Source organism: Cricetulus griseus (genome assembly GCF_003668045.3).
Source record: "Cricetulus griseus strain 17A/GY chromosome 1 unlocalized genomic scaffold, alternate assembly CriGri-PICRH-1.0 chr1_0, whole genome shotgun sequence".
NCBI classification, from domain to species: domain Eukaryota; kingdom Metazoa; phylum Chordata; class Mammalia; order Rodentia; family Cricetidae; genus Cricetulus; species Cricetulus griseus.
In genome coordinates, this window is record NW_023276806.1 from 87,789,716 (window position 1) to 87,814,897 (window position 25,182).

At 39.2% G+C, this 25,182-nt stretch overlaps 1 protein-coding gene across 5 annotated transcripts in view; it reads right to left on the reverse strand.

Annotated features, from left to right (window-relative positions):
- Positions 1 to 25,182, reverse strand: part of Kcnab1 (potassium voltage-gated channel subfamily A member regulatory beta subunit 1) — a 388,290-nt gene that overhangs the window by 210,849 nt on the left and 152,259 nt on the right. The window lies entirely within an intron of this gene.

The window sequence follows — 25,182 nt, forward strand, 5'->3', positions numbered from 1 at the left end:
TTTTAGTGCAATTATAATTCTACTTTAAGATGGAAAAGAAAACACATGCACAATGAAGGTAAATATTGGACATTTCAGAGGAAAACAGAAACTATTATTTTTCATACCTCAAACTTATACTGTCTCTCATTCATACTCTACTTCTTCTTTCCCCCTTTCCCCATCCTCATTAATACTAATAACTCTAAACAACTCTAAACTATGATTTCCTGAAAGTATCTTGGTGCCTTTTTCTGATCCTTATTGGAAAAATATGTTTTGTGATTGCTTATTAGCAGTCAGATTGCTGTCAAATCATTGTTTTTGTTATTGCAGTCTGCTTTCCTGTATACAGTAGCTGAGAACATAAACTCAAGTGAAGACAATTCACCAAGAAGATTCACATAAAACAATTGGAAATAGTGGGGAAAAGGAAAAATAAAAATGGAAAAACACATTTATCTTAACAGATATATAAAATATAACAAGGACACAAAGCAGTAAGTAAACAAGCAGTTGTGACATCTCTACAAGATCACAACTCCAGAAACCACTGGAAATGAGATAGCATAAATACCAGAAAAAGAGTTCAGGACCTTCCTTTTAAAATTGGAACATGGGAAAAACATATGTAAGTAAGTAATGAGGAAGGAAATCAATTCATTGTCTAAATAGTGTTAGCAAATAGATGTAAACATCAGAAATATGGAGGGGAAATCAAAAAGCAACACAGAAATATTCATTTAGGAAATTTAGATTTTGTAAAAGAATCACACAAAAATGATCAAAATCATCAATTAAAAATACAGTTGAGAGCATAGTCAAGAGGTAACATCAATCAAAAGAAGGAATATCAGAGTCAATAGAAGGAAATACATTCACACACATGTAAAGAAAAATTGAGCATGACCAAAACTTTGAAGAATTCTGGAATATGATCAGGAGAGGAAACATAGGAGTCCATTAGGCAGAAGATGAGATAAACTTTAAAGGTATAGTAAATCCACTCAATAAAATTATACCAGAAGTTTTCAAAAATCTATACCAAGAAATAACACCCCATCTGTCCTCTTCCAATACATCATCCAGTCCAGATATCAACAAAAAAATTTCAGAGGTATACTACATCATAGAGGTATACTTATCAGAAATATATAGAATGTTCAAGATTACCTAATCTCACCAAACCTTTAGAGGAAAGCCAATATCAATACTTCTCAAACTGTTCTATAAAATACAAAGGGAAGAAATACAACCAAACTTGTTCTATAAAGCCATTATTAACATAATGCTAAAATGAAACAAGAAACATCAACAACAACAACAAGAAAAAATAAATAAAAACCTAGAGACCAATTTCTTTTGAGAAAATAGATGTAAAAATTCTCAACAAAATACTTGAAAACCAAACTCAAGAAGCTCATACATCATGAGCAAGTTAGTTTCATCCCAGGGATGCAGGGTTTGCTCAACATACATAATTAATCAATTCAATATATCTAATCAATAGATTTAAGGACTGGACATACATGATCATTTCTATAGACATAAAAGAGGCCTTTGACAAATTTAACATTCTGGTATGATAAAGTTAAGAATAGAAAAAGTTATCTCAATAAAATAAAGTCGATATATGACAAAACTCAAAACCAAAAGCATTTCTTCTAAAGGCTGGAATGAGACAGTGGTGCCCACTCTTCCTACTATTAGTCTTATAGTGCTCAAAGTCTTGGCTAGAACAATAAGACAAAAGAAAGAAAGGAAAGGAAACAGGACAGGAAGAAGTCAGAGCATCTCTATTTATAGAAGACATAATCCTATACTTGTAAGACCCTAGAAACTCTACCAGAGGCTCTTACATATGATTAACATCTTTTTTAATTTTTTTAAATTTTTTGGTTTTTCGAGACAGGGTTTCTCTGTGTAGCTTTGGGGCCTATCCTGGCACTCACTCTGTAGACCAGGCTGGCCTTGAACTCACAGAGATCTGCCTGCTTCTGTCTCCTGAGTACTGGGATTAAAGGCTTGCACCACCAAAACCCCGCATGATTAACATCTTTAACAAGGTAGTGAGATACAAAATCAACATACAAAAAATCTGCAGCCTTTCTATATATTAATGATGAAATTGCTGAGAAAGAAATCAGGAAAATAAAGCTACTCATAGTAGCTTCATAAAGTAAAATAATATACATAGAAATGTGGAGTGATCAATCCGTAGACAGCAAGGCCAAAGTTTTCTTTATTCAGATATACCAGCCAAGCGCAAGCCAAAGGCAGCCAGGCCAGAGCGAGGAGAAGGGAGCAGGGAAAAAAGAGGGTATCCACGTGTGTGCAGTCACTTAAGAACCGTTCAGAGTCACCTTAGACTTCTCCTCACCACGCCCTCATGGGCGTGTCCCGGCACACCTGTCCTGGCTACTAGGAGGCAGGGCTACAGTGTCTCCCTATATAGAAATAAACCTAAAGAAGGAGAGGAAAGACTCTCCTAACAAAAACTTTAAAATACCAAATAAATAGTTAAAGATGAAATTATAAGGAAAGACCTTCTATACTTTTGGATTGGCAGAGTTAACATTGTATAAATGGCTGCAATATAAAAGCAGTCATAACTAAAATTCAATGCAACTTCCATAGCATTGGTTATCAACTTGGAGATAAATGAAACTAGATCCACATGTTTCTGTATAAAAATCAATTAAAAGTGAACAAAAGATCTTAATTTAAGAACTGAACTGCTATAAGGAAACATAGGTAAAACACATCAAGATATAGACATAGACAAAACTTTCTGGAAGTGATTCCAAGAGCACAAGCAATAATTTGAAGTTTCTGTATAGCAAAGGAATTGATAACCAGAGGTAACAGGTTTAATAATAAAAAAATATCTTTGCCACCTATGTATCACAAGGGAATATTATCTAGACTAGGTGAATAACTACAAAATTAAATTAACTCAGTCAATAAATGGACTAATAAAAGGAATAGATATTTTTCTAAATAAGAACTACAAGTAGCCAGTAAGTATTTGAAAAAGAGCCCACCATCCTTAGAGAAGCTAGGGACTGGATTGGGGTGTGGATACAATGAAACTATTTTGACATTCCATCTCAACAGTGTGAATAGTGGCTAAAAAGAAAATGCTGATGATGATATGGGGAAAGAATAACCTTTATTTTATTATTTTTAACTGTGTGTGTGTGTGTGTGTGTGTGTGTGTGTGTGTGTGTGTGTAAGAGAGGGAGAGAGAGAGAGACAGAGTGAGTTCAGGAGCTCTTTGAGACCAGAGCTATTGTATTACTCTAGAGTTGGAATTACAGATGAGTCACTTGACTTAGGTGCTGGGAACAAAACTTGGGTCCTTTGGAAAAGCAGTACATACTCTTAGCTGCTCAGTCAGCCATCTCTTCAGGTCCCAAAGAATGAAGAACCCTTATATACTACTGGTATTAATATATTGTCCCAGCTGCAAGTAAATCAGTACTTACTTTCTTTGGAAAACTAAAAATATTATAAAATATACCACTTTGGGGTCTACTAAAAGAACTACAAGTCAACATATCATAGAAGGTTTTACACATCTATGCTTATTTTACTAGTCCCAATGGAAGCAGCCTAGACTGTTGTTATGGTTAGCTTTAACTGTCAACTTGACACAAAACTACAGTCAGCAAGGAAGAGACAAACTTCAGGTGAGGATTCTCAATTGAAAATTTTTCCAGATCACAGTGGCCTGAAGCCATGTCTGTAAGGATTTTTTAAATAGATAATTGATATAGGAGGACCCAGCTCATTGTAGGTGGAGTCATGACTAGTCATGTACGCCTGGACTGTATAAGAAAGATTGCTTCTCCTCCCACTTCTGTTCCTCCCCTGACTTGCTTTGATGATGGATCTGTGAGATGAAATAAATCCTCTCCTCTCCAAGTTGTTTTTGGCCATGATGTTTATCATAGCAATAGAAAACAAACTGGAACAACCAACAAATGAATGGATAAAAAATGTTGGATACATACAGAAGAATTTTATTTGGCCACAGAGAAAAATGATATCACAGCACTGTAGGACCATGGATAGAACTGGAAATCACTAAATTAAGAAAATAAGTCAGGTACAAAAAGACAAATATTGGCATGTTTTCTCTCTTACACAGGAGACAGACACAGACAAAGACACACAGAGAGAAACAGAGAGAGAGAGAGAGAGAGAGAGAGAGAGAGAGAGAGAGAGAGAGAGAAGGGTGGAAATAAATAGGGGACCATGAGAGGGAGAAATAAATATTAAGGAAATGCTGAGAGTGGAAAAACAGGTCAAAGAAATGTATGTGATAAGGTAAAGGGGCAACTACTAGAGGTGAGAATGGGGCCAGGAAGATGAGGACAAGGAGAATAAGGGAAGGCTGTAGAAGAGGGGGAAAATAAAAACAAAGCATAATGAGATATGCTTGAAAAATACTATAATATACCTAATAATTTGGATGCTGATTTTAAAAATAAATAAAAACAATACATTTTTAACATTTGAATTTTCATAAAGATAATGTTTTATCATATAATTTAAAAAATAGTTCATTGGGGTTGGAGATGTGCTCAGGGGTTAAAAGCTCTTATTATTTTTACAGAGGACCTGGGTTCAGTTTCCAGCCCACATATTCTGGTTTACAATTAGCTATAATTCCTTTTCCAGGGGAACTGATGCCCTCTTCCAGTCTCTGCAAGCGCCATCCGTGCATGTGGCATATATACATATACACATACATACATTCACACACACACATACAGCCAAAACACTCATAACCTTCAAAAATAAGTTAACGAAAGATTTCATAGCATCTATGAAAAAATGTCTATAGCTCAAAAGGTATGAGTATCTGCAAGCAGACCTACATATTATTATAAAGTTCCAGTCGATGTAAAGTACAAAAACTATGAACTCAAATTGCAAAAAAATGATAATGTACAGGGAAATACTCCCTGAGCCTAGACACAAGGGGGTGGGCCTAGGCCCTATCCCAAAGGATATGACAGATTCTGAAGACCCCCTATGGAAGGCCTCACCCTCCCTGGGGAGCAGAAAGGGTATGGGATAGGTAGGGTGTTAGTTGGGGGGGGCAGGGGATGAGGGGAGACAGAGGGAACTGTAAAATAATGTAAAATAATCTTGTTTCTAATTTAAATAAAAATGGAGAGAAAAATAAAAAAGATGAGAACATACACTTCATTTAAATAAAAAACACAAATAAGCAAACAAGAACAAAGGAATAAAGAACACGAGATAAACAGAAATACATTCCAAATATTAGTTTAGCATTGTTCATAATTACATCAAACTTTAACAGGCTAAACACTCAACTAAATGTCAGAGATTGTTGGAATGAATTTTTAAGAAGATCCTAAATAGGCTGTCTTTCAGATTTATACTTTACATATAAAGACAGGTTGAAAGGAAATGGATGGGAAAAGCTACACCAAGCCAGACACAGTAGAGTTTAAAAGAGAGACATATCAGAAAGAAGGCCAGGGTAAGAAGAAGTCAGGAAGATAGACAACTACAAACATATCCATTGAATTAACAGAACTTCAAAATGCACTAAACAACTTAACAAAAGAAACAGAAAATCTCTCTTTTAGCAAACTGATAGAACCAGCCAAAAATAAATCAATAAGAGCATTATAGTCAGTCTGCTTCGAAAATAGCCAGTTAGAATGTCGAACCGGCCCAACTTTTAATGCTACTGTTCTAGGGTAACTTTGGAATTTTTCATATGGAAATAAATGTTAAACCAAATTAAACATTTTTGTCATGGTGCCAACCACACTACTAGCTTTCTTTCTTGGGAAATGTCTCACTGAGGAGTTTATCGAGTAAGATCTGAAATATTTTTCTACAATGAGGATTTTGTTGCCCACTGATAATACCCTTAAGCACTAAGTCTGTTTGGGTGCCCCGCTATAGGCCTGAGGTAGCTTCAGACTAGTGTCTTACAATACACAGTTAAAACTGCCTAACAAAAAATATGGTCAAAAGCTGGGTCTGTGTGATGCTGTCTCCCAGAACTTTTGGCCAGGATGTAAGGAGAAAAGGAAGCTGTTAGGGAGACTGTAGCTGAAAAGATGCGTGGAGATTTCATGGCAAAGAGAGTCTTGAGTTATGAATAAGTAAAGCCAGTGTGGCAGGAAAAACACAGGAAAGAGGAGAAGAAAAAGCAAAGGAGAGATGCAGAAGCAGGCAGACACTTGGAGAGCAGGGAGTGTGATTGGATAGGCACCAGAGAGATGAAGCCTAGTTCCTGTTTCTGACTGCAGCAGACAACTGGCTGTTCTGTGGTTATTTGCTTTGAAACCTTCCAGAGATCATTTATGCTACTTTATTGTGTATCCTTAGAATGAATGCCATCTTATATGATTGAGGGTGAGCGAGCTTTTGTGCAGCCAATCGGCTTAATTAGGTCAATGTTAATGATAAAATATATGAATGGTTTAGTAATGAACTGTTTAGTAATTCAAGTGTATCCAAGTCATAGTTGGTATAATTTAAGTTTGGCAGTATCCCTTTTAGTCTCCCGTATTTTGCTGAAATTTTACAATCTTTAATGCCAACACTGCTACTTTTAAAAATTAAAACACTAGTTAACATATGAAATTTGTTATGAAAATGTGGAACAAGTATCGAAGGAAAGTCAAAGAAAACTTAAAATTTAATTTTATTCATATCCTATTGTGTCTATAAATCATATTTTCTTTGAAATACATCTTTTTGTATACTTAATCCATGGAATGTAACTATGTTTGTATGGATAGAGTTAGTTATAAATGCAAAAGGACACTACACAGCAGTTATGGCTGTGATACAAATTTTAGGAGTTCAGGTAGCAGCAACAGACTAAGGGAAACAAAGTTTGGATCTCAGCTTTCCCCCTTTTATGCGTACCAGCTTTGGTGTTTACTTGGTACCTCACGTTTCTCCCTCTCATGTGAGAGGACTTGTAAAGTATTTCTCATTGTAACAAATGCACTCACCATCCACGGCCCCTGTGTTCCCTTTGCCCCATGGTTTTACTCAGCTGGATGCAGCTCAGTGCCATGGCTTCAGGAGTTGCACCCTAATACAGCTTCGCTCAGAGGAGGAAAGAATGAGTGGCATTAAAGTGACAAGAATTTAAGAAAAGAAAACCTTAGCATAAATGGAAAGTGCTCCATAAGATTCTCTGAGATTACATTCTGGATTGCAGAAGGCCTGAGGTAAATCTCTTAAGAGCAGGGGTGCTTTTAACTTTGTACCTCAGAAAGGCAGAGATTCTGTCATAACAAATGCCACAAATGATTGAACAGCATTGTGATAAGGTCTCACAGCAAGATGAACACGACTGAGGATGCAGGGGAGTTAGCTGGTAAAGCCTCAGAAAACAGAGTGGCCTCTGACTTCCAGGGCCTATTCAGGACTAGTTCTGAACTTAAGGAAGTGAGGAAAAGAGAGAACGAGGACCAAGGTGGATGACACTGCCTTTTCATCCTTACCACAAAGTAGGTAGCTAATAGTCCCTATTTGGGTGAATGAATGTATACATAAACAAGACTTTCTCCAAAACACCTGATCACCATGACCGCTAAAGTACCACTGATTCATGGGGACCAATACACTGGCAATATTTTCTGGGTGCTGGTTAGAAACTAGATAGCAAGATCTTAAAGAAATTACTTTGATATCTATTGCGCTTCCTAATTCAAGTGTACTGCAATATAGACTAATTTAGAAAGTGCGGCTTGGCCTACCACAGGTTTGTGGGAGCCAAGTGATTGCCAAGGACAGGGTGAACTTGAAATATTTGAATAAAAGCACATGTCTATCCATTCAGCTTGAAAAGAAGCTGATGTAGCAGCATGTAGATGATGCTTGCAGATTTTTTCTATTAATTCTGACTCACATTGACGAAAGAACAGCTCACCATAGATTTTCAGAAAACATTTGGTTGTCCCAAGGAAATGTGAAAAATACAAAATAAATTGCTCTAGTTTTGACCATTGTCCCATGTGACCCTTGGCATTCTGAAGTAGTACAATGCAAAAAAAACGTGTTAAAAAAACAGAAAAAAATAACCCAAAGCATTCTATGTGTTTAAAAACCAGAACTTTGCCTCCATGATACCTGGTTTAAAGCTGTCTCCAGAGTGGCCTTGTCCAGTTGTTCTAAGAGCAGCATGGGGGTGGAGCAGCCTCAGCTAGATATGCAAATTCCTGTTATAATGGGTGCTCTGAATGATTGTCCTAGACCAGGAAAAGACAAGTGCTGCCCAACCTGCAATAACAGGAGCCCAATATGGAGGCCCATGTGCCAGGCTCCTAATGTATTTCTCTCAATATTACACAATAAAGCTGTTACCATGGCAACTGGACCTTCAACCACACAAAAGAAACACCTCCAATTCTTTCTTAAGAATGCCACAGATTGCACATGCACAAGGGGTTAGTTTAAAAAAATACTTTCCTAATGCTATTTTTAATGTCTGACAGATTTAGGATCCTAAATCAGAGTCAATGTACAGGCAAATGAAGATGAACTGAGTACATAAACAGGTGACTTACACCCTTCCAGTTTATTTGTTGCATGAGTATGTGTGTATGTGCTATTTGCACATATGTGGGTACATGCGTGGGCAGGCAAGTACATGCATGTACAGCTGGAGGCCGAAAGTTCAGATTGTACCAGGATCCTTTGTCTATGCTTACCAAGTTTGGAGTTACAGGTAGCTACTACCACAACCCTGTGCTTTTATGTGGGTTTGGGAGAGCAGTAGTGAGCCATCTCATCTGCCCTCTTTACAGTTTTAAATAGCTTGAAGTTTTACTGTAATGACGCAAAGAAATACAACTTTATGTAAGTGGGGCAGAGATGGTTAATGAATGAATGGTTATTTCCGTCACAGGCTAACACAACAGAACGGAAGTTTTTCAGTTTAATGTGAAAGACACCTGCAACCCACTCCAGTCTTTGGAGCTTAGTATCTGACTTCTACACAACAAATGACTTGCATGACTTAGACTCACATGAAGGAAAAGAACTCACCACACGAATGAACCCAAGTCACTTTCAAAAATTAAAAATTAGGAACCAAATAATGGAGAGTGAGTCTGAAATTAATTCAAGGAACTTGCCAATTATAGTATCAAGCACAGGCCCTAGGAAAGATTCACCATCTTGCAAAAATATCAATAAGGGTTCCTCTTGGCACACACACAGAATAATTTTTAATGAGAGAAGAATGCTGTCTGATACTCTCAATAGCATCCCCTATCAACCATGCTCAGACGGATGCCCTTAGCTATACCTGTGCTTGCTGGCAAGGCAGCCAATCTGTAATCCTAGCATTCAGGAAACCGAGGTACACGCTACATAGGCATCTTTGTTTCTTTTCCTGTTGTTGGGATGAAACACTTTGGCAGATGTAACTTAAAGGAGAAGGGGTTTTTTTAGTTCACTGCTCCAGGTTATGGTCCATCATGGCAGGGAAGTAACAGGCTTGAGGGAGCTGGCCACATTGTCTACTGCTCTGCTCCTTTTCTCCTTTCTTCAGTCCAGAATCTAAGTTAGGGAACATTCTGCCAGCCTCCCATGTAGATGGGTCTCTCCACATCATCAACAAGATAACTCCCTACACAAGCCACAGGCCCATCCATCTCCCTTATCATGGATCTAGCTTCTGTCAAATTGACAACCCTATCATGATAGGAAACCCTGTCTCAAATACAAGCTGATAAAAAATAAAACAACTTCCAATCTTACTATGAGCTAAGGAAATAGACTCACTGAGAGGGTGACACTGAAACTTTGGAAGCATGGGAACAGTCAGTAATGGGCCCTTAACAACACGTTTCCAGAGGGAATTCTCTCAGGAACCAGGGGTTCAATTTGGTACTAAGGCTTTGCAAGCCACCGAAGTGAGAGAAGAAGCAAGCATTTGAATGCTTTTGTGACGAGTGTAAAGAGTCATTCTCGGATCCAAGGTTTTCGTTGACCTACCTAATAACACCAGCAGGCATCAGGCTCACACATTTAGCTTTAAATAGCTAATATTCAAAGTTAAGCCAAACAAACAAAAATCAAAGCCTGCATCTTCTTGAACACTCACTAATGTCTCTTCTTGTCACTGTTCCCTAGGCAATACAGTAAAGCAGCTATTCACATAGCACTGCTTTGTATCAGGCAGTGCGGTGGATAGGGGACGGTATACAGGAGGCTGCGCACAGCTCTGTGGAAATGCTGTGCATGCCATTTCTTACCAACTTTAAACATTTCTGTAGGTGGAAAGGATCCTCAAACCAACCCATCACAGACACTGAAGGCAACTCTGTGCATTTTGAGTTCAGTTGCATTCTTTTTAAAAAAAACTTTTTAAAGATTTTATGTATTTATTATGTGTAGGGGAAGCTGTATAGGGCTGGCTACAGCCTCCCCTACAATTATGTATACAGTCATCTGCATGCATGCTTGCATACCAGAAGAGGGCACCAGATCTCATTACAGATGGTTGTAAGCCACCATGTGGTTGCTGGGAATTGAACTCAAATCCTCTGGAAGAGCAGTCAGTGCTCTTAACCTCTGAGCTATCTCTCCAGCCTCTCAGTTGTATCCTTAATTTAACATACTTCATTTCAACAAAATGCAATTAGAAAAAGAAAAGAAGTGAAGATAACTAAAGTCATTTATTTCTTGGTTTCCTTCATCTAAGGAGTTTTGGGGAGGACATGTCCTCAGCTAGAACCCATGCCTGGGACAGTCAGTGTACTAGGGTCTGGCTACCTTAAGGGATCCTGAAGCTAGGGACACGTTCAAGCCCTCAACACAGCTACTTGCTCCTCTATAGAAGAAACTACATGTGGAATAGAACTGGTTTGGAGTAGGAAGCCTGCTTGATGGATTTCTGAGGGTAGTTTTGACTACATCTGATTTTCTTCTTGCATTAATGTTGGAGCATGGCCCTTGTGTAAGACAGATCTCCACTATTTTAAATTCTAGCACATGTTAGAGAATTCTGACTTTCTGCTTCTTAAAATACCATCTTAAGAGACTGCAATTTCAAATGAAACCCAAGAGGGGTGTTGAAAGTCTAGCTTGCAAATACAATGAGGCCCCAATGTTGACATGCATATTGGGTATTTGGAACTTGGCGTGTGCTTGATGTTAAAACAATGTTATAGATATGTAAATGGTATGTAGATGCCCAGAAAAGCACATGTAAATATGGATTGTGGAATGTTTACTTCTGCAAAAAAGAATTAGAAGGCGAAGAGGGAAAAGGCTACAGAGCGGGAAGTGTACAGACAGTGGTAATCACCAACATTTGGTCATGACAAGCCAATATGTCTCCACCTGAGTTTGCTCCTCTTTAAAATGAGAACATAGGACTTTCCTCCAGAAGTTTGCAAGATATGATTGGCCAGTATTGCACGCTGACCTGTTCAGGTCTCTTGCTGTCTTCTAGTCTGAGGGTGTGTGCGGAGAGGTTGATGAGGCTATGAGGCGCTAAGGATGGGAGACACAGTTTCCGACTTTTTCTAATGTGCTCAGCACACAGCAAGTGCTTGTGCCATTAATCCATTTGTTCATTTTCTCAAGATGATGTCAGATTCTGAGAAGGGTTAGAAATTGTGCTTGAGGAAATATCATTGTCCTCATGGGGTTCCCAGGTCAGAACAGGGAGCACAAATAGCTTCAATTAAGGATAGACTTAATTACTTCAGTTATTAAGCCAAGACTTTGCCTGTCCCTGTAGCTGGGACCCAGTGCCTACACCTGAAGTCCACAGAGGAAAGTTTGAAGATAGAGGGTATTAACCAGATTTACTGGCTCCATCATTATCTGTGTGGCCCTTGAATAAATCATTAATATCTTGGGACTTTGGTTTTCTTGCCTGTAATACAGCTCTTATGGTAACAAAGTAGCAAACAGATCCTAGCTCTGAGAAGGGTTTTGTCTAGAATACACAGATGTGGGTCCCCCTTTGTACTTTTATGCAAACTATGAGAAAGCAAAAGTCTATTAAAACCTAAGAATTTTCACTTAAATGTAGCTTGCTTGTTCATTAACTCAACATATATTGTTGTGTGCTTCCTGTGTGCCATACTTCATTTAGGTTCTGGGGTCACACTTAAAAAAAGTACATACAAATGCCACTATGGTTCCTAGGTTTTCTTGGAAAATTAGAAGCTCTGACAGCATGGAATCAACATTTCAACAAAGTGATAGTGGCTGAAAAGCTGCTTGCTTGAGACAGGCATTTGAAGCCTTCTCTCTAGGTCATCAGGCCCATGACAGACATTCACATTATCTTCCTGGGCCCTGTGGGTATCTGAATGTGTGATATTGGGATTAGGTGTCTTGACGGTCATCTACTCTATTTCAGACCTGATTTTCTAAGATATAGTATTCTAAAAGTATATGCAAGGCTGGGGATTTGGTGCTAGTTGGGACTTGCCTTGAGTTCACAGGCTTTGCTCAGGGCCTTTTGCAATAGATCAGTGAATGAATCAATGAATGAAACAATCAATGCCTTAAAGAAGCTGCAACATGAAATGAATGCTGACCGTTTTCATCTGTGTTGCAGAACCACAGTTATGGTAGCTATGAAAGGGAAGAGCTTTTGCCCTCTCTTTTTTCGGCTTCACCATCTCTCACTGGACTGAATTCTTCCAGAAACATTCAACAAAACATGCTTCCTGGGCTTCTTTTGTTCTGCTCTCTGTAACTGTTCTCCCCAGAGGCTCTTCATTCTGGAGAAGCAGATTAGCTTTGTAAATAACCAGGGCTACTTATGTTTTAGGCATCTTAAATATTTAACTTCCTGAGTAAAATATTAGTTGTGCTATTAAAAGGAATCTGCATATGGCTTTAAGGAGATTCTAGAAGTTTCCTGTGTTTGTGTTGTAATCTATTTGCTAACTCCATCACTGTACTTCTTCCCAGAGAATCCCAGAAGGCCTGTGGGTGCAGTGATATTTGGATGTATCAGGTCTGATGGGATGTGACTTTGTGAAAAACATGGGGCTAGTAAATACTAAAGTGTGTGTGTGTGTGTGTGTGTGTGTGTGTGTGTGTGTGTGTGTGTGTGTGTGTGTGTGTGTGTGTGTGTGTGTGTGTGTGTTGTGTGTTTGTGTGTGGTTGTGGCAAGTCACTTGTGGCCATTCCTTTCCTGTCTTTCTCTCTTTCTGCCTCTTCCTTTAGATGGGCCTGTTTCTTGAGTCATTTCCTTTAAAAGTGTCAAGGTTAATGGTATTGAGATAGTAAAGACAGAAGACAGAACAGAGAACTATAGCCAGATGTATTAATGGATAGATGCACAACACTTACACCCACAGGGCACACACAGCACTCTGCTGCTTATGTGAAAGACGATTAAAGGCTTTTTCTCTCTTAAAACATTTTAAATCTAAAAGCTGAGGCATAGTAGCCAAGTTTCTGCTGGAGCAAAACTTCATAACCAAGTTATAAATGCTTGAAAATAGCAAGCCACAATGGAAACCCTGTCACAATCTTAATTATACTGTCAGCAGATGCAATGTTAAAATATACATATAAATGTTCCTTTTACAATCCTATGATTAGTCATGTAGATAGAATTAACTTCTAACATCTGACCTACCTTTTGCAACTCTGAGAGGAATAATTACTCTAGGTTTCAGATCAAAATAGGTTCTTTTCTGTCAGAGTCTAGAAATATTAATATCTTTCTGCAGCTGAAACCACACCAAATGCTGGGAGAGTGGTAAAAATAATCACGTCAACAGCTGACCTGTGCTGAGGCATGCTATGCTCTGGGCTGTGTTCCAGTAGTTTCCCATCATAGCCCATGGAATCATCAAAACTTGACCCTGGGAGGTGGACTGTCCTGCATTTCTCCCTGCATCTCCCCTCTTCATCTTCACCCTGCTCTGTGCCCCTGGTGCTTGCTTCTGTGGATCTTACCCTCAGGCTCTCAAAGCTCTTGGCTTTCTTAGGATTCCACAGTAAGATGAGAAAGAAACCTTTGCAGTACTATTATCCAAGTTTTATTCTTGGGGTCCTGGGGTTGTACATCTTTTCACAGCTCTATATCCTGGCCTGCTCTGACAGCCACTGTGCTCTCTTCAGCTTCTGGGCCTAGCTTGCCCTCATCATTGCTGCAGACACGGGGCTTCCTTGCTATCCCCAGGGTGTTTACCAGCCATCCTGGAGTGCCTTTAGATCTGTGTGTACTCTGCCCATTGATACCCTGTAAAGGAAACTCCTCCTATTACTCCTCCTATTACAGAAAATCAATAAAACTCCTCCTATTTCTGGATCCTGAATAATTTAGTACAATCATTTCCATCTTATGCATTGAAATATATTGAAGTCCTGGCACTCTCTGTGACTTGTACAAGATCACAAGTTAATAAATGGCAGAGCAGCATATGAACTGAGGTTTTACTCCAGTTCAGGTCTTAACTAACATGGCACACAGCCTTTCATTGTGTTGTTTCCTGTAGGGATGTCTGTAACAGACCTACGCTTCCAGTCTAGAGAGGTAGGTGGCCTGACTTTACCACTGGTGGCTAAATGATACTGGTTTTCTAGAGCTACTTGGTTCTCTGGGCTTTGGTTTCATCATCTATACTTTGCAGAAAAAGTCTTGTTATACTCACTGTACAAGATTCTTTTAAAAATAAAACTGAGGTAATAAAATTGGCATGAATGCTATGTAACTAAGTTATTTAGGGCGGCGATACTATTTCTAAAGGTATTAATATGCACACATCTCTCTCTCTCTCTCTCTCTCTCTCTCTCTCTCTCTCTGTGTGTGTGTTATGAGACATATAAGCATCATCTAGTCTGTAGGTCAAAATACTATTCTTCTAAGATAAAAATTTTGCCATGGTATCTACTATTGTTTTCCAAATCAAATTTGTTCTAAACAGTGAGACTCTAAATGCCTATTCAATTATTTAACAACTTCAATCACCATTGACAATTTTCTATGTAACAAGGCATGTTTACAACATTAGAGGCTAAAGTAATGTACACATGAGTTATATTCTGTAAAATGATTTTTATCCTACCTGAAAGTAACAAGAAACTTTTTTTCTTACATTGACCCATTTATGCTACACTGAGATATAAGATGAAAACCAAGCTAAAGTATTTGTTGGTTGGTGAGAAGCTAGACCATGTTCTTTGCCATCAGTTTGGAGGTGAGTATTTGGTAGTACTCTGGAGTCCAGTTCTCAGAGTAAGAAGCATCACTTGATATACAGAGCCTCAGGACTTGATAAATTCCAGAGAGCCTCCAGAGAGCAAGGCATTCTTATGTGTGCTCTCAGGAAGTGCCAAGGATTTGGAGAGCAGGGATTTACCAAGTAGAGGCAACAGGGAGCCTATGAGTGTCTTTCTTCCAGCCCATGCATCCCCAGATCTTCTGACAGACCCCCCTCAACCTTCAACAAGGCTGGCTGCCACAGCCCCCAGAAGGGAAAAGCAGGCATTCTCATGCACCCCAGATAAATTCCTCGTTTTCCTCTGCCCATAGTTATGACTCACTGTCTGATATTGGAAATATCATTTAATTATGTAGTGACTCAGTTTTCCTATTGACAAAGCATGTACCAGCTTCCTGCCTTCCTCACATGATTCTAGATTGTTGGAGAATATCTCTGCAAATGTAACCACAGAACAGTGAAGGGAAATTAATTCCTCGTACCTTCACCTAGAATACACTTGTCACATGTACTTACGTCGAGCTTTTAATCAAGCAGACATTAGATGTCTTAGATATTCAAGATTCTGGCTAAGGGCCAGTAGCCCGCTCATCTTTGGTCCTCCTGCATATGATACATCCCAGATGGGCAGGCATATAGTATGGAGGCAGTGAAGTATATGGCTCTATGGCTGGCCTCTGTAGTCAGGCAGGTTAGATGACATTACACGTTACCTCCATGAGTCTCCGTTTACCTGCCTGTAAAAGACAGGTAATAGCACCCATTCCATTGGAAGTTTTAAACGAGAATAAATACAAACACTTAGTCATGTCTTGTACATAGTATATACACAGTTCCCTTTGCATTTTGTACATATGACTTACCATAGTCTATAAATTGACTTGCATTTCCCTTCCAGCTCTTCTCCCAAGTGCCCACTATATGACAGGTATTCAGTAATTATTGATCAAGAGAAAGAAAATGGATCCTTGCACTCCAGAAGGTAACTTCTGGGCCAGCACATAAGACAGTTATACCCCAGGTAGCTAGCTGTGTCTCTGGCTGATGAGTGACACACACACAAGAGCCGAGATGGGGGATGCTTCTAATCATATGAGAAAGGAAGGCTGCATTGGAAGTGGGGCTTCCAGTTGCAATCATCATAGATTCCACAGAGCAGGGTTCACCTACAAATGCCACTCCAGCTCTGGTCACTCAAACACTGATAGCATCTCCTCTCTCCTTTCTGGGTTGTAACTTTTGCACTATCATTCATTAGGTTCTTCTTGCTGCCATAACAAATTAACATGTATTGGATGGCTTAAAATAACTTAAGTTTACTTGGTGTCACCGTGGAAGCCAGAATCGCTAAATCCGTTTCACCAGGTGAAAGTCGGGGCTATGGTCAGGGCAAGCAGGGCTGGTCCTCAAAGAGATGTTAGCAGAGAATCCCTTCCCGGTCCTTCCATTTTGCTATACTCAGCCTTTCCCTCCCTCTTCAGACTCATCTGTGAACATCTTCCCATCTCATGGCTTGTGGCCATGTCTAAGAAATTGGAAAGAAGGTTGCATGAATCTGGGCACTTGGAGCTGAAAGGGGCAGCTGCTAACATGATCTTTGGATGAGAAATTTTCAAATACTTCAGGGAAAGGACTGCGTGAATAGTGAGCTCACAACAATCTATTTTCTTCTAAAAATTATGACCAATTAAATGTTTATTTTTAATTAAACTATGTGTATGTGTATATTCTGTGTGTGGGAATGTCACACATGTGGGGACCTGTATGGGCCAGAAGAGGGAGTTGGGTCCCTTGAACTGGAGTTACAGGTGGTTGTGTGCCACCCAGTGTGGGTGCTGAGAACTGAACTTGGGTCCCTTGGAATAGCAGCAAGCATTTGTACCTGCTGAGCCATCTCTCTGGGTCCCAGAGTCTATTTCTTCATGGTGAAATTTGGCCATGCACAGAATTAATCTCATCAGGAGACATTCGTCCTGTCCATGAATGGCTTTTGTACATACCTTTTGGAGAGATTTTATTGATTTTAGCCTATTAAAATTCCCCTTCATGATGTTCAAGAAATGTTTGTTTTTTGTTCTATTTGAAATCTCTGAGAACTTGTCTCCCCAAGGTAAAGACAGGCTTATTTTTAATCTTAAATTTAATATGCATATTTCTTACCAGAAAAGGTATAAATCTGCTATATAAATGTGGTTTCAGTACTTGTCACCCACTTACCCAGGGCGTGGCACCTATGCTATCAGCTTTCACATGAAATCAATGTAGCACTTCATTTGTGCATGGCACTAAGCTCCACCCCTTCCAGTAACATCCTGTTACCAAATTCATTTCCAGTAGTGGGGCAGTCGTTTAATATCATAGACAACAGCAGAAATCTAAGCAGCATAAATAAAATGTGTGTGAATATACTGTTTTAGCTCTGTGTAAAAACACAGACTCTTGCCTTCTAAGGAAAAAGCCATCAATAGGCTGCAGAGCCTCAGGCCCAACCACTATACTCAGTGAGCACATTAAACACTTAAAATGGATGAAGGATAGCCAACAAATGTGGCAACAGAGAGATGTAGGAGTAACAAATCACAGTCCCTTAGCCCTACCCATGGGGCATAGAATATTGTCCTAAGGGACACCTTTGCCTCTTGTGGTGGTTTAAATAGGAATGGCCACCAGAGGCTTAAATATTTGAACTTTGGTCATTAGGGAGTGGTGCTACTGGAGACTGATTAGGAGGTATGCCCTTGTTGGAGTAGGTGTGGCTTTGGTAAAGGAAGTGTGTCACTGGGGGTGGGCTTTGGATTTTTAGAAGCCCAAGCCAGGCCCAGTGTCTCTCTCTTCCTGCTGCCTGGGGATCTGTGTAGAACTTTCAACTTCTCCAGCACCATGATGTCTTCTTGAGTGCTGTCATGCTTCCCGCCATGCTGGCCTAGTCCTAGCTCCCATGGCTCCCATTTCTCTCAGCCTCACTCATATACCACCTATGTTTAATAGTAAGACTCAAGCCCCACTCTTATTCCAAAACCTTCTTGATAACTGGGTCAGAGCTGATCTTTCCCTTCTCTATGCCTCTTTCACATACTCTTACCTTAACTCATTAGGATATAAGCTTCAATTGGTTTTTATTTTCTACTTACTGCTTTCAACTCCTTTGAACCAGTCCTATCCATTTTCCCCTGAGTGAGAGCTTCCATGGAGGCTCTGTTGGCTCAAGTCCATAAGTGCTGGGTTTCTTTATTCTTGAAACACTTTCTAAGACTCAGCTATGCTCTCTTTACAACATCAACCTCATATTAAATTCACAGCTCTCTTCTCCATCTGTAGTAGGCTCTATTAGTCCGCACTATTTGCATGGAAGAGCAGAGGAAGGGGACACCTTCTGTACCTGAGACTCAGCTTCCATTTTCTTTGCACATTTTTCTAGTGTTGGTCCAATTAAAAAAAGGGAAACAGAAAAAAATCATTTTTCTGCTCTGCTGGTAGAAAGGTCCAGTTTTTTCCCCATGCCTAGGCCCTAACTGCTGATCTGACTTGATTTCTTAGAGCTGAACAGGTAGGTAATGAGGTAGATAATGGTCAGCAGTTCTCAACGGATGGATGCTTCAAGAGTCAAATCTATGAACTCCTAGATAACAAGTCACATCATACATACTCCTGGTAATACTTATTGCCCTGCATTGGTCAGAAGTCTGCATGGTGTACTTTCTTCTTTGTGTTCAGTTTGTAGGGTCTGTTAACCCAAATAGATCCTGACTTTCTGCACCTGGATTCTTCATATCCTTGCCTCAAGTCACACAGCCATCTTTCTCCTGATACTCAATCCCTACTGGTATTTGCCATGGGTGTCAAAACTGTCAAGATGACATTCTGTCACTACCTGAATTTGAACATGGTAGAGCATTACAGTAGTTTATAGTGATTGTTCTCCTCATGGGATCAGAAATACTCTCTTCATTGGGAGATTACTAGAGGAGAAAGACCATTGCACTCCACAGAAAACACACACACACTCTCCTCTAAGCCCTCTATATTAACTTGAGAAGGGTGATTTATGGTCATGGTAATCTAGACTGGTTTGACTGTGGCCGTCTCTGGGATGTTAGGTACTTAGGCAGCTGTAGGAACAATGGGAAACACTACATTAAAAACCCAGTTCTCTTGTTCCTAAAATTGCAAAGACTTCTGCTTTTATTGACTGGTGACTCTTGAGGATAGGTTTGCTCAAAAAGATGTTGATAACAGTGGGGAAATCGTTTTGCAAGCCTAGAAAATGCTAGCCACAGGATTGATGAGCAGGACTCCACAATCTATAATGTTGGAGTGTGTACTCCAAAACTTTCAAAATGACATTCTATCACTATCTCTGACTTTGAAAACAGTAGAGCATTATAGCAAGTTTATAAGTCATTCTCTTAGAATCCTCTCTTAGCTCTGGTGTGGAGGGAAATATCCCATTTATTCATTTAAGTTAGCAATGGAGGGATCTATTTTATAATATCAAACATAGTCTCCAATTGGTGACCTTACCATGATGATGTGCACACAACAGATAAGAACTAGATATTTTTTATTTATATGAGACACAATGGGAATGCATGGACCTCTTTTATCTGATAACCCATGATAGCTATTGCTGCCATATAACAACTGGGGAGTGGTGAGTTTGTATGGTTAGGAGATCAGCATCCTTGCCCTACTGTACAGAGCTGCACCTGCAAAATACTTAGTTGTGACTGTCAAAAGTTCAATTGATCCTGAGTTGAAATTCAGATTTCTTTTGTCAGGGAAATAAATATCTATACAATTGAATGTCAAGGTCTTTTTATGTTAAAAAGCAGATTCTGGAGCTGAGGAAATGATTCGGTCAATAAAATGCTTTCCATAATAGGACTGAAATTTTGATCCCCAGGTGAGTGAGGTAGGCTATCTGCAATCCCAGTGGCTAGCAGTTGGAGACAGGGGACCTGTGGGGCAAAGCTGGCTGCCTAGACTAGCCAAATTGTGAGCTCTGAGCTCAGAGGAATGCTGATTCAGTAAGTAAAGTGGAGGGAAACTGAGGAAAACACCTTACCTCGACTTCTTGCTTCAATGCACACATACACACACACATGTACATGTATATGTACACACTCACACATACATATTTGTTCATGCTTATATACATGCTGCATAACAAACACACAACACACACACACACACACACACACACACACACACAGAGAGAGAGAGAGAGAGAGAGAGAGAGAGAGAGAGAGAGAGAGAGAGAGAGAGAGAGAGCAGATGTATTGCTTACAAGATAGAGCCAGAAAAGGCAAAAAATAAAATGCCAATTTGTAATAAATGTTTTGATTAAATTCTTTTGCTCGTTTTGAAATTCATGAGGATTGCTGTTGTTCTTACAAGAGAAAAATAATAAACTCCTAGATAAAAGAAAAAATGACTTTAAGTAAAAGTGAATGCTGATGTTAAATTCTCAGTATATAAGTCAATTTTTTTATTTTGATAGTTCATAGATCACAAATGCTAATACTCTATCAGTTGAAAGCTTCACCATTCACTTAACAATAGTTGCTCAGAACAAGTGGTCATATCCACAAGAATCCTAGAAATTGACCAGAACATGCTTTTTAGTCCCATGTTTCTCATTCATGTGTGTATGTGGTACATATACGTACTTGTATTTTTGCATGTGTATGGATGCACATGTATGTAGGTGCACATGTACACGTGTGTATGGAAGCCCAAGGCTGATATCAGGAATCATCTTCAATTGCTCTTCTACCTTCTTTATTGAGGCAGGGTCTCCCAGTCAAATCCAGAGCCAGCAGATGTGATTAGTCTTGCTACTCAACTTAGTCTAGGGATCTCCATCTTTGTCTTCTGATGCTGGAATTCCAGAGGGGTCGTCATGCAGACCTGGCGTTTATGTGAGTTTATGATCAATCTCCCTATCCTAGCCATCAGATGCTTTCTGACTTTATATTGATAAATTAAAAATGTCAAAATCAGTGCTTTCTTCTTAACAACCCATAAAAGAGACATTATCATCACCTACGTTTTACTGGTGAAAGGCTTTGCTCAGCATTAATGGATATAAGTGGCACTCAAGCAGTCTGAGTTGCCTATTAGATCATGCTGCTATTCAGCCCCAGATAGTACAATGGCTCTGTTTCATCCATATTGAAACTCAATGTTCTCATGATGGACACAGGAGCCATGATATGGCTTTTGGCTTCTCTTCCCACTCCTGGCCCATTCCAATGTCAGTTTATACCTAACTATTCTTTTGACACAGAGAACTCACTGAGTCATTTGCACTGTTTCCTCTGCCTGGATTTATCTTCTTCCAGATGTTCAAAGGCTTAGTCACTCAATTTCTTATAATCCGTGGCTGAATTTTATTCAAAAACTGTTCCCAATATTTGCCAGTTGTACATCTGACAGAAGAACAGTATCTGAACTATAGAAAGAATTTTATAAAAGCCTAAACATCAAGAAAACAAATAAATTAAAAACAGGGTCTGGAATATAAAAAAAGTTCTCATGTGAAGAAATACAAATGGCCAGTAAACACTTAAAAAGGGTGTTCAACATCCTTAGCCATCAGGCAGATGCAGCTTAAAACTATTTTAAGATTCCATTTCATCCCAGTCAAAATGGCCTTAATCAGGAACTAAAATGACAAGAAATGCTGGCAAGTATGTGGCAAAGAGAACTGTTTTACATTATTGGTGGAAGTATAAACAGGTGCATGCACTTTGGAAATCAGTCCAGAGAAATCTCAGATTTCTACTAACTGATGAATTAATGAATGAATGAAATGTCTACTAACTGATGAATTAATAAAGAAAATGTGGCACACATATACACTGGACTATTACCTTGATGCAAAAAAAAAAAATCATGATATGTGCAGGTAAATGGATGGAAATGGGAGAAAAAAAAACTTAGCCGAGTAAGGTCAAACAGGCCCTGAAAAACATACACCACATGTTATCTCTTATATGTAAATTCTAGCTTTGAATTCTTTGTGCATTTTTACCTGGAGTACAAGTGGAAGCCAGCAAACTAGAGTAGGGCCTTTGGTGGTGGTTGCATTAAAGGAAAGGGGATAGTGGGATGTAAGTAAAAGGAAAGTATAGAGAAACAATATTGGGGACAGGAAGGTCTGGTTGGTGGAATGATTGGGTATAGAGAATCAAGGGGACAGGGGAAGGGTTAGCCAAATTTGTTATGAAAAAAACTGTATGGAAATCTATGATCTTACAAGTAAAAATTCTAATGAGAGGATAATAGAACACATATGTTATGAGAGAACAGGGGAGACTATGGAGCTAAAATATTAAGTGGGGGTGAGTTGGGGGCAGAGAGATAGGGAAAAGGAAGGGGTAGGGGCAAGTTAACCAAAATCAAGGATGTATGAAGAAGCTTCATAAAAACCCACCAGCTTGTAAGCTAATAAAAATACAATTGAGTAGAGGTACCCTGAGTGGATGAGCAACGCTGCTCCCAGAAGACATGGGTTATTAAATGAAAATCTCAGTGCTAAGCATGAATTACCTATATATGAGTTATTGGTCAAGAAGGCTCCAGAAGCACCCCCCAAAAAAACATATTATTGTCATTGTTCTTGGTTACCTTGTAGATGGTAAGATCCTGTTGCTATAAACATTACATATTTTGGTTATAGGGTACAGAGAAATCAATCTTGAACTGATATACTCTCTCTTTTCTGGCTAGCTTTCATAGTGCTGGAAGGTATTATTCAGGCTGCTGGGGTAGAACAGACATCAATGGTCTTATATGGTACTGCTCCTGCATGCTGCAGTATTGACCTATGAGGCAAGATGTGCTCAATGGAGGGAAAGTAGACTTTAGAGGTAACCAGTCATTCTCTTGATGAGAGTTGAGGCCTGCCCCATAGCAGGGAATTCTTGTGTGGTCAGTAAATATAGTTAAAACCCATGGTTAAGGTGGTCATAGATCCTAGGGGAACATCTGCTGTCATTGATTTTGTTTAATAGTCATGCTCTCAAACTTCGGTCTAAATATTTGTGCTTATACCTAAAGACTGGGGCTTCTCTCAACTTTGGCCATAGATATTTCTTTCTGCAGTAGGCAATAGGTAACAGGGATACTAATAACTTCTCAAAGGCTGAGAATAAGTGACTGAGCTATCTGTATCAACCCACCTCCCACCAAGATCCAGGGAGCATCATGGAAGAGTGGGTGGAAAGAATATGAACACTGGATGATACTGAGAATGCTATGAAAGGCAATCTTCTGGACATGATAAGGCTGTTGCAACATGAACTAGCTTCAGTAGTGGTTACCTACACAATACATACACATGATCAAACCAGTTAAAACTTCCATCCTGGATGGGAGATGATGGATCATGGCTGCACCCTTAGCTAAAGAGATACTGCCAGGTGATGGATGCTGAGGAGGGAGAGTTCATTTTCTTTGGGTAGTAGCCACTGGTAGGTTGTCCATTTCCTGGTGGATAACCACACAGCCATGGACATATGGACAATACTAACTGGATTTAGTGGCTTATACTTTTGGTTGTGAGCCTAGCCTTTAATGGTTGAGCCATCTCACCAGCCCTTCAGTGGCTTAAAAATAATAATAAAAATTTAAACATGACACAGACTTGAGAAAGAGATGGGAGTTCAGGGAATAATTGGAAAGGGTAAGCTGGTATACATTGAATACATGTGTGGGATTTCAAAGAGTAAATAAAAATATTGTTTAAAATGCTTCTGTATATCCTCTTGAACTTGCTTCTTCTATGGCCTTCTGCACCATTTATCTTTGTAAAACATGTGATGTCTCCCGATATGGTAAGCACTTACTTGCTTTGTTTTCTTTCTCCCTATTCTAATTTCTAAGCCTTCAAAGGCAAAGCTCTGTTTTTGTTCACTGCCTTATCATCAGTACCCAGAACAATATCTGGCACAGAGCTGGTGCCCGGGGAGTATTTGTTAATGAATCAGCTCTTTTGAACCCACTGGCCTTAGTAGTTAGCAATTTGTATCCATACACAAAATGCTCTGTTGGGGACTTTCTATTCTGTAGATTTCCTACTCTATTTGGAATAACCACAAGAAGTAGAAAAAGATTTCTAAAAGTAAGAACATAGCCTGTCCTCTGCTTTCTGCTACATTATGATTGGAACAAATCCTGGGATTCTGGATTAGAGCTGTCCATCAGTGACTTCCCATTTACACATTTATTCTATTTATTTATTTATTTATTTATTTATTTATTTATTTATTTATTTATTTATTTATTTATTTATTTATTTATTCAGCCCAGAGATGAACAGAGCTACCTTGGTTTCTCTTTCTCAGAGCTGAGATAGGGGCTCCAGAACAAATACCGAGCCTTAATTTCCTAATTAGGGTCTATACGACATTACAAACTCAACTTCAATTTTAATAGAATTCTCCCATGTTCTAAGTGAAGACACCATTTCATCTTCAGAGGAGAAAAATGTACTGGGTTAGGGGGAGATTTGTTACCGAGAAAATAGCTTCAAATCCTGAGGCAGTGGAAGAACAAAAATGAAATGATTAAAAAAAAATCCAAATTAGAGAAGCTCCCTATTTTCATAAAAATAACTTCTGTTCTGAAATCAAGTCAGTAGTCTCTGCATGGCCAAGCATGGGGACTCATCTCTGTACTATGAAGCATATGTCATTGTGCTGCTTGGCTGGTTTCCCATCTTGAAATGACGCCTAGATTCTCAGTCTAGTCCTCCTTCCCCATCTTGCAAAGTGCATGCAAAAACAGAATCCTGGACTAAAATCTCAGGTACTGAAAGCAGTACAGCTGCTAGCACTTTTTTCCCCATGAATTATGCTAATTTGAATCCAGGGACCTCCCAGTTCTTCCACATTCAAAGGAAATTAAACTTTCGGACAATATTGATTCCCTTGATGTTCCTTCTTTCATAATGCTACTAGGGTTGGACCAA